The sequence below is a fragment of the Mytilus galloprovincialis genome, chromosome 3, assembly GCF_965363235.1.
Source record: "Mytilus galloprovincialis chromosome 3, xbMytGall1.hap1.1, whole genome shotgun sequence".
Lineage (NCBI taxonomy): Eukaryota > Metazoa > Mollusca > Bivalvia > Mytilida > Mytilidae > Mytilus > Mytilus galloprovincialis.
This window is the reverse complement of record NC_134840.1, coordinates 65511246-65521549: the sequence shown is the minus strand read 5'-3', so window position 1 is coordinate 65521549 and position 10304 is coordinate 65511246. Positions and strand designations below refer to the sequence as shown.

Sequence of the window (10304 nt, the reverse complement as noted above, 5' to 3'; positions counted from 1 at the left end):
CCTCGATCTCCTATGTTGGAGGTGAGGAACGCCTACGAAAAACAAGAACAGATTACTCTCATAGAAAAACACGTGTTGGTTTGTTTACTTATTCATAAGCAAGAATCAGTGTTTTTAAATCTTTACAACATTAATTCATACGAGATATCTGAATAGACTGATAGAATTATTATTTCCGTTAGTATATAATTTCAATTAAACGTAATTTCATTCAAAAAGTCATGAAAAAAAAATAAAAGACAACGCAAACAAACCAACACGTGTTTTCCTATACTATCCTTTACTTGATTTTCGTGACGTCACCACGAGATTCAATGTTGCCGAACAAAATAGGCGGAGAATATATACAAATGGCAAAAATTAGATAATAGTGTTAAGGAAATGAATATTTAAACATAAATAGGTACGTCATATCCTAGAAAAATATCTAATAAAACGAACTAGATATATTGACAAGCTTTGCAAACATTATAAAGAATATTTTTGGGAAATAAGTGCGTCTATGTTAGGTTTCTATTTCCTTTGATTTGTCGATATTGTCAACAAGCTAGCTATAGGTATTTAGAATTAATAGTTTTTTCTTCGAAATAAATAATAATTAGTTTTGCATTTATTTGTCGAAAAAATAAATATTTTATTGATAATAATCTGCATAATGACTGCGTGTAATGAAATAAATCTTGAACTCAACAGAGCGTGGTCTTACATTTTGCGTTGCTCTATTACCTAAAAGTCGTTCTTCGCTTAACATTTTTAATTGGAAATCTTCTTACTTGTTGCTTACGCATGTTATGCAATGTTGAGTGATTGATTGATTAAGGTTAAACTGATGCGTATACAATACTGATAACATTCGTTATCCTGCGGACAATAAATATACTGAACGACTTTAGAAACGCAACACTAGATTATTTTTGTGTTATTTTTGAATGAATATGTCAACGTCAAAAGCGATGACTGCCTGTTACTAACGCAAAAATGATTGCAAGAAAGGTCAACAAATTCTTTCTGACATTTTTGGGGTTCTGATTTACAAATGATATCGGATATGTTCCTTTTGGGGTTCTGGTTCACAAATGATATCGGATATGTTCCTTACGTCGTAACTACAATCCCCTTCCCTTTCATGAATGTGACCTACCGAATTAGACTATTTACCGGATTTGTTATCACATAAGCAACACGACGGGTGCCACATGTGGAGCAGAATCTGCTTACCCTTCCAGAGCACCTGAGATCGCCCCTAGTTTTTGGTGGGGTTCGTGTTGTTTATTCTTTAGTTTTCTATGTTGTGTCGTGTGTACTATTGTTTTTCCCTTTTTCTTTTTCATTTTTAGCCTTGGCAATGTCAGTTTGTTTAAGATTTATCAGTTTGACTGTCCCTTTGGTATCTTTCGTCCCTCTTTTTTCTTCTTTTACACCTTCTGATTTTGCATTTGTTCAACCCATTAATTGGTTTTGGCAATTATGCGGTTGGAACTTGATGGCTTAACAGGTTTTCCTTCAGTTAATTCTTTGGCAATGCAATGTATGTAATTGTTCTGAACTGTGTGCCTCCCTGTGTATATCAAAACAGTAACTGTATCAAATTCAAAGCTGGATAAAATAATTGAATAACATTAACCTGAACATGTACAAAAACCATTTTTATTAATATCTTACCACATTGGATGTATGTATGCGCTATATTAGATTTTACTTTATTTAGAATTAGTACATAATAATTCAAGGTACATTACATTATAAAAGAAAAGAAAACCAGAGAAAAAAAACAATAGCCAAAAGTCCAAGTTTTTTAATTAACTTAGCCGGAAAACTTAGCCTGAACATTTTAAAAACTCAAAAATGTTTGAATTAGTGAAAAACAAAGTTCAAGAATTGACGGGTAACAGGACTGAAAAAGTTGGTAAGGTCAGTCTTTTTTTAACGGAATATTCTATCTATTTTTCAGATATAACAAAATGTTTAAAGCAAAGATAAGGTTTTATACTAACACCATGGCACAACAAAAGTTTTTTCTCTCCCATAACAGGAATAAAATGTGTATCATCTTTCCATTATATTTCTGAATTCCACATTAATAGAATATGATTTAAAAAGATATTGATATTTGAATATGATTTTGTTTATCCGACTCCCTTTTTTTTCATAAAATTAACATATTTTGGCTTTAATATTGATTCACTTATAGGGTCTTTGCATCGGAAATAAACACATGCATTCTAAAACCAGTTGTTGAATGATACGGGTTGTTTTCTTCTCATATATCTTATTATGATATAATACTCAAACCCAAACGAGAGGGATTGTACTTGATATTTATATGATGAAGACATAATCTTACAATCAGTCTTATTAAGGTCTGGACCTGGCATGTAGTTAACTGCTAGTAGTTCATTGTTAATTTATATATCATTGTCATTTTGTTTAGTGTCCCTTTTTATCAATTTTTACTGTGCGTATAAATGTGTGTTTGTCATTTCTACATTGGCTAGAGGTAAAGGGGGAGGGTTGAGATTTGAATAAAACATATTTAACTATTGCGATTGTCTCAAGTCATGAGTCTCTGGCCGTTGTTAGACTAGTACGGTTTTTATTTTAGTTTCTTGTGTATATTTAGGAGTTTAATATGACGTCCATTATCCATTAACTAGTATGCATTTTTGTTAAGGGGCCAGCTGATACACGCCTTCGGATGCTGGAGTTATAAGAAATAGCCCTTATATTAAATGCTTCCTTAACAAATGTTCAACGCAATGAGATGTTTAATTATTTGTTGTTCTGTATACCTCTGTTCAACTGAGGTTATACCAGAACAAATTGATATACTAAAGATTCTCGCTGCATTGAAGATCCAGTGGTGGCCTGCACCTATTGACTGTTGTTTGTTAGGGTTGTCGTCTCTTTGATACATTCCCCATTGCCATTCTTATTTTTTCTTAATACATTTGAAGAGTAAAATTGAAAAAGCTGCTTAAGTGAATGAGACAAAGCAATTGTATTTCAGGTAGCTGGTGCGTCTTTATCAATATTTATAATGCTTTGTAATAATTTGTCAAAATGTAGGTTTTTCATGCTTTTTTCAAATATATAATATAAAGTATGGGTCATCGGCCATATTTTCATGTTACAGGTTGTGCAAAATTGTCAGATTATGTAAAGATTATGCATGAAAAATCTATTTTTAGTGTGATAAAAAGATAACTACAAGATAGTATTTTAAGATATACCGTGAGAAGATAGCTCCTATAACATGCTTTCAGAAAAAAAAGGAAAAATCGGGTCATCGAACTTGTTTTCTTGCTACAGATTTTACTGAGTAAATTTAAAACACTTTCTACTATAACATTAACTGTATTATCTCCACTTATTTTGCCAAGCTGAAAAAAATCCATCAAGCACAAATATTGTGTCATGAAAAATTACAGCCGTACTACTTATGATAACACACAAAAATTTCTATGGTTACATCAACACGGCCGATACTCGGCTAACCGACATATTGGTCGGTTTATCTATATTTGGTATGCGGCTATATGGGCGGTTGGTCTGTTAATCGAGTAGGCTAAAGTCTGTTAAACAGGAGTTATCGAGAAAATCATTGCAAGGTCCGTATGTTTCATTGTATAACTTTTTAAATATATCTGTATGATAAAAACTATTCATGTCTGACAAAACAATTCGGAGTATTGAATCCAGTGGTGTAATTATTTTTTTTCTAGCTTCGATAAACGATCTATAAAGTGAAAAGGCGGGTTACTCATCAGTAAATTTATACACATTTTACTCACACAAAATGTACACAAAAAATTACAAGTTGGTTGAATTTACTAGCATGCAATATTTTGAAAATCGACAAAAAGACAGACATTATGTTGCTTTACCATATAAATATCATGATGTGAAATATCTACACGAAAAACTGTATGTTGGTGACATAAATAAATTTTTAATAAATATCTGGTCTGTTAATTGGTCGGATGTATAAAACCAGGTATTTTAATTGGTCTGATAAAAGTTATGAATGACAATAAAAGTATAATTTGATTGATAATGTATATGAGGTGTTATCTGAGCAAATGGGTAGGTTCAAAACGAATGACTAAAATTTACGGAAACGCCACATGAATAATGAAAAATTAATTTAGACAATTGAAGCTCAAAATTGATAAAAATGGTTTCAAAATTGTAAAGTCAAAGTAATAATTTCAACCAGGAATAGTCGCATATATCATGTGGATTCAGTTTCATTGTTATGTATGTCTTTTTTTTTTTTTAAACGATAAATCTTTTATTGCACATTTCTTTGCTGTTTAACAAATTACTCGACTCACAGCATTCAGCCGGGTATCCCTGTGAATTAGTTACTGTTTAACCAGGGAGATTATACAGTAAATTTATATTTATATGTATATATATATATATTAATTATGATTAGTTATTATAAATACAATACATTGATTTTAACAATTTGTCTAAGTTCTTATTTCTGTGGAAGTCATCATATTGTAACGTAAATACGGAAGTTGTACTATTCATTATCCGATGTTGGTTATAATTTAATCATTGACCCTTAACCTTCATCGGCATAATCTCGTGAAAATTGAGATGATCGAATGATTGAAGTATAACACGTGGAATGATTTCATGAACAAAGGATCTAAATTGAGTATTTCTAAAGGTGAGTTTTGTTATATTTCCATTGACTTATGATAAATTGATCAAGAAGGAATTTTTTTCCCCTAAAATATTAGATATTTTCTAGTAATTAGACAGTAGACAGTACGGGGTCAAAAATCATGTCCTACAGGTAAACATTGACCATGCGTCACATTTAAACATCTTAAAATAATACATTTGTTTACATTTGAGTTTTTCTACTTGATATATATATAGTAATACAGAAGAATGATCATGCGCAATAATACATTATGGTTATTATATTTTTTTATAAACATCATTCAAAAATCTACTTGTTGTTTTATCAAGAAGTTTCATATTTTCATAATGTTGTTTAAATTCTATTTTAAATATTCTATAGACATCAACATTGTTTTGTTTATACTCTGATGCATATGTAGATTTATGAATAGAGAATAATATTACAGTGAGAAACAGATTAATGTCATAATAATTTTTATCATATATTTTGTAGCCTAGTATTAGATTTTTGAAGGTGATTATGTGTGTTCCCATTTTTATTTTATCAAGGAGTATTTTAACCTTTTTCCAAAAGTTTTTAAAGTATTTGCATGAAATGAAAAAGTGTTCATAGTTTTCTAATTGGTTGCAAATATGACACTGATCATCATTTTTCAGATGCCAGGTGTACAATAGTTGTTTACAAGGAAGTATATAATGAAGTAACTTCCATCTGAATATTTTTAGTTTGTTTACTTGTAAACTGTTGAATATAAAGTTCAGCATTTTGTACAAATGGCTTGATGAATCTAATTTTAATTGTGTTTTCCATTTTAGAAAGCCAATTGGTGTTTTTAACATGAGCTAATACTTTTGTAAATTTCTTTTGATGGAAGGTTTTCAATTCTGATAAATTTTGTATTATTTTGTGTTTTTAAGTATAGCCTTTTATCTGTTTTAACTTGAGTATTGCGCGAGTTATCTGATTTCATTATCATTTGCCATTTTTTTGGTATTGCAGCTCTTATTCTAGATAGTTCTGATATCCAGTTGGATTTGAGGGTCAATTTATCTAATACTGCCTTTTGTGATATATTTCCTGCTTCATCTATTATATCATTAATAAATAGTATTCCATTGGTTATCCAATGTGAGAATATTAAACATTTGTTTTGAAATTTTATATGTTTATTGCCCCATATGTATTGTTGTCTTATATTAATAAAATTTGTACTGTTGGTTTTTATTTCAGAGATATTTTTTTTATCTTAAACCAACTTTTGACTATTTCTAAATAGAAAAGAGGGAGTGTTTTACTGAGTTTTGGAATTGCTTTTATGCTACCTGGATTCATGTTAAATAAAGAAAAGTTTTCTCCAAATTTATTGAAAAAGAAAAGGGGGATGACTTTCCAGTTTGCAAATTGTGTTGATGTTAAACGTTTGACCCAGGATAATTGTATAGCTGATAAAAAATCATCAATGTTGATCATTTTAAGGCCTCCTTCCAAGTAATCTTTACATAGCGTGACTCTTTTAACTTTTTCTTTTTTATTACCCCAGATGAAGTTGTAAATCAATTTTTTAAATTCATTTAAAAATTCTTTGGAAATGGTTGTTACTGATGCCAAGAAAGTTAAATTTGGTAAGATGAGAGATTTAATTACTGTTATTCTACCTATCATTGTGAGATTTCTTCTGTTCCAGCTATTGATTGTATCTTGAGCCTTTCTTAGAATTTTTTCAGTATTTAATTTGTCACATTCATTTTTATTAAGTCCAAAGTATACACCTAGGCTTTTAATAGGTTCTTTATTCCAGTTAATGTTTTCATATTTATCTTTACCACTTTTAAGTCTGCCTAGCCATATTCCTTCTGTTTTCGATCGGTTGAGTTTAAGACCTGAGAGCGTTCCAAATATTTCAATAATAATCAGAGCACAGCTAATTTCTTGCTTGCATTTTAAAAAAAGAGTTGTGTCATCGGCTAATTGTGAGATTTTCAGACTATGTGTTTTGGAATCTAATTCTATTTGAAATCCCTTAATACCAGTATCTTGTCTTATTTTGCATGCAAGAATTTCTACTGCTATTGTGAAAATTAGAGAGCTGCACGGACAGCCTTGACGTATCCCGCGAGATACATTGTAAGTTTCTGAAATCCACCCATTATTTAGCATGCAGCCTTTAATATTCTTATATAATGTTTTAACCCATTTAATAAAAGAGTTTGGTAGACCAAATTTTATAAGGGCTTCATACATAAAGTCCCATTCTAGCGAATCTAAAGCTTTTGAAAAATCAATAAAGAGTAATGCACCATCTATGTTAAAAGTTTCAGCATAGTCTATAATGTCTTGGATTTGGCGTATATTAAAACCAATATATCTATTTTTGATATACCCATTTTGATCTCCATGAATTATTTTCAGCAGTATTGGTTTTAAGCGCTGGGCTATTGCATATGCAATGAGTTTAGTATCTACATTTAATAGCGTAATTGGTCTATAATTATCCAGTGACAAAGGGTCTTTTTTTTTGTAAATTAAAGAGATGATACCTATCTTTTGTATAGTTGTTAGTTCTCCGTCATCATAGCATTTATTAAAAACTTCAACTGTAAATTCTTTTAAATTACTCCAAAAAGTGCGATAAAATTCTACGCTTAACCCATCTATTCCTGGAGATTTATTTAATTTCATGTTGAATATTGCTTTAGTGCATTCTTCTATAGTAAAGGGCCCCCCCAAGGAATCACTTTCTTTTTCTGATAGTTTGTGATCAATGTTGGTTTCATTTATATAATTTTTTATATCATTTAAGTTTGGAGAAGTGCTTTTATATAAATTTTCATAGTATGATCTTTCTATATTTAGGATTTCTGCAGAATCTGTTACTATTTTCCCTTGTTTATTTTTTAGCGCTGTAATGCTCTTTTTTGTTTGTCTTGATTTTTCAAGGCAAAGGAAATATTTAGTATTTTCTCTCCTTCTTGTAGCCATTGTACTCTAGATCTTATTTGTGCACCTTTAACTTTATTTAAATAGAGGTGTTCAAGTTCATTTTAAATGTTTTTAATTTCTTTTTTTATAATTTGGCTTGCATATGTTTTCTCATTTAGTTTTCTTAATTTTATTTCTAAATTTTTTATATCATTTTTATTTTCAGATGATCTTTGTTTGCAGTAAGTAAGAGTTGCAGTTCTTACCTCTGATTTAAACATATCCCAGAGTGTTTTTAAATTTTTGGTGAGTATTTGTACTTTATAATTTTTGATTAAATCATTTATGAGGTCAATATATTTTTGCTCTTTAAGTATACTATTGTTAATTTTAAAGAAACCCCTGCCTCTTTCTTCTGAATTTTGTCTAACTTGTAAAGAAATGGCTTGGTGATCAGTGTATGAGATTATTGCAGGTCTAATATCTGCTTTTATAACATGCGGTCTTATATCAGGACTAATCAAGAAGAAGTCAATTCTGCTCGCTATGTTTGTTTCATTTTTCCTTCTCCATGTGAATTGACTAGTATTTGGATTAAGTTCTCTCCATATATCTGTTAAATTATTTTTCTTTATTAGTTTTTTTAAGCTATTTACTGGTTTGTAGTTTCTTGGGATGATATTAGTTTTTCAATCATTAATTGAGAGAGTTTCGTTCATATCACCTCCTAATATAAGGATATCCAAACGATTTTTTTCAATTATATTTTGAACCTTTTTGAAAAACTTGTTTCTATTTTTGTGTAGATTTGGAGCATAAACATTTATTAGAGTAAAAATATTGTCATTTATTTCTATGTTTATCAAAATTATTCTACCTTCATTATCTTTTATTTCGTTTATTGTTTTACATTTTAAATTGTTTTTGACAAAGATTGAAACACCTCTTGATTGTGTGTTACCATAACTATGAAACATTTTGCCATCAAACTCTTTATTCATTGTTTGTTCAATATTTTCTATAAAATGTGACTCTTGAATGAAAAGAATGTTACATTTTTGATTTTTTGTCCATAGTTGTAATCTTTCTCTTTTGTTTTTTTTGGCCTAAACCTTGACAGTTTAGTGATATTATATGAAGATTTTCACCCATTGTTTAATTTAGAGTTTATATGTGTAGTTGATATCAAAACTACATTTACAAGGAGACATATTTGTTTCACATCATATTCACAAAGTACTTTCATTAAATGTTTGGTTTTAAAGTTACACAGTATACTATAAAAACATTGGTACATGTACATGATTATTTGTGATTTAAATATATACAGTATTGGTAAACAAAATATGTGCACATACTTCACAATGTTCATGGAAGAAAATGAGACATAACAACACAAATATATATAAGCATTCATACATGTATTTAAACACATATTTTCATTTAATTGTCCCCATACATTCATGACATTAGATTTTACTATTGCTTTTTTGCCATAATTTGAGACTATAAATATATAATAAAAAAAAACCAGATATATTTTTTTTGTATCATGTATAATAATTTCATTGTTATTTATTTGTAGGTTTGTTATTTTAACAGTATAATGAGATTGTAGGACTATGTGCATGATGTAGGCGTTTACCATGTTTACAGTATTTACGGAAACAATTGGAGTAGTTATTGTTTGCAGAACATACAGAATCAGTACTTGCATGTTATGTATGTCATCAATTTGTCATATACATAGGTATCAAGTATATAAATCAGAGATAAATATCGTAATGTAACATGTAAATAAGTTTTTTTTTAACTTCAGCATGAAGAGAAAACATAAAAATTACAATAATAGAAAAAATAGAGATGGAAGAAATCAAAAGCCTTTCAACATCAACTTTCTCTACAGCACCTTGAAGGCCACTCGATACAAACTCAGCACGTTTGCGGGCTGCTAGTCGGCAAAATGACTTACGATGGAAATACATCATTATTCGAAAAATAGAATTAAAATTGTGCATTTGTTGTGATTTCCAGGAATATAAAATTTTCCTTTTGTTACACATTAAATCAACACCCAACAAAAATATTTAAAAAAACAAACTTACTGATGTAAATGTCTTGTTTAAAACCACGTCTTACCAACGAGTAGGAAATAACGGGGATTTTCCGTACTTGGTACAGACATTTCCTTACGTAGATATTGACAATGATGACTTGGTAGAAAAGACAATGCATACGGGAAAACACATGGAATATAACCAGTTGCAATGCAACACATGACAGATTCGTTGATGTCGCAGACTTTGGGCAGACACACAAATAAGGCTGATTGAAAACTTTTGGCGTAAATAATAAATTCATGCATATTCGAGTGGCCAATCAGTCCATATAACGCTATATTGAAGTGACGCACACCCAATAAAATGCAAAGAAAACAATGCTTTTTCTATAAGGATACTGTATCACAGTATTGCCATTTTGTTCTTCACAAGTACATTTTATTCTTAACGTTTTCGATTTGAAAATATAAAGGTAGCAAAACTATTGTCTTGGCTAAATAACTTTTAACTGACACGATTTAAATTGTCCAACCCATTAACAGACTTTATTCACCTAATATTCTTTTAAATGTGGTATTACTGAAGTGATATTGCAATTATGAAATATTTTTCAATGTCAATTTATTTTTTAAGAACAAAAGTACTATTTTGTGTCCTTTAAC

General features: G+C 29.7%; 1 long non-coding RNA gene across 1 annotated transcript; it reads left to right on the top strand.

Moving 5' to 3' along the window:
• Window positions 1-4275: 4275 nt before the first annotated feature.
• Window positions 4276-9369, top strand: LOC143066525 (uncharacterized). Its single transcript, XR_012975646.1, has 3 exons — window positions 4276-4681; window positions 7809-7888; window positions 9168-9369. It is a non-coding gene; the product is annotated as an uncharacterized LOC143066525 (long non-coding RNA).
• Window positions 9370-10304: the final 935 nt, after the last annotated feature.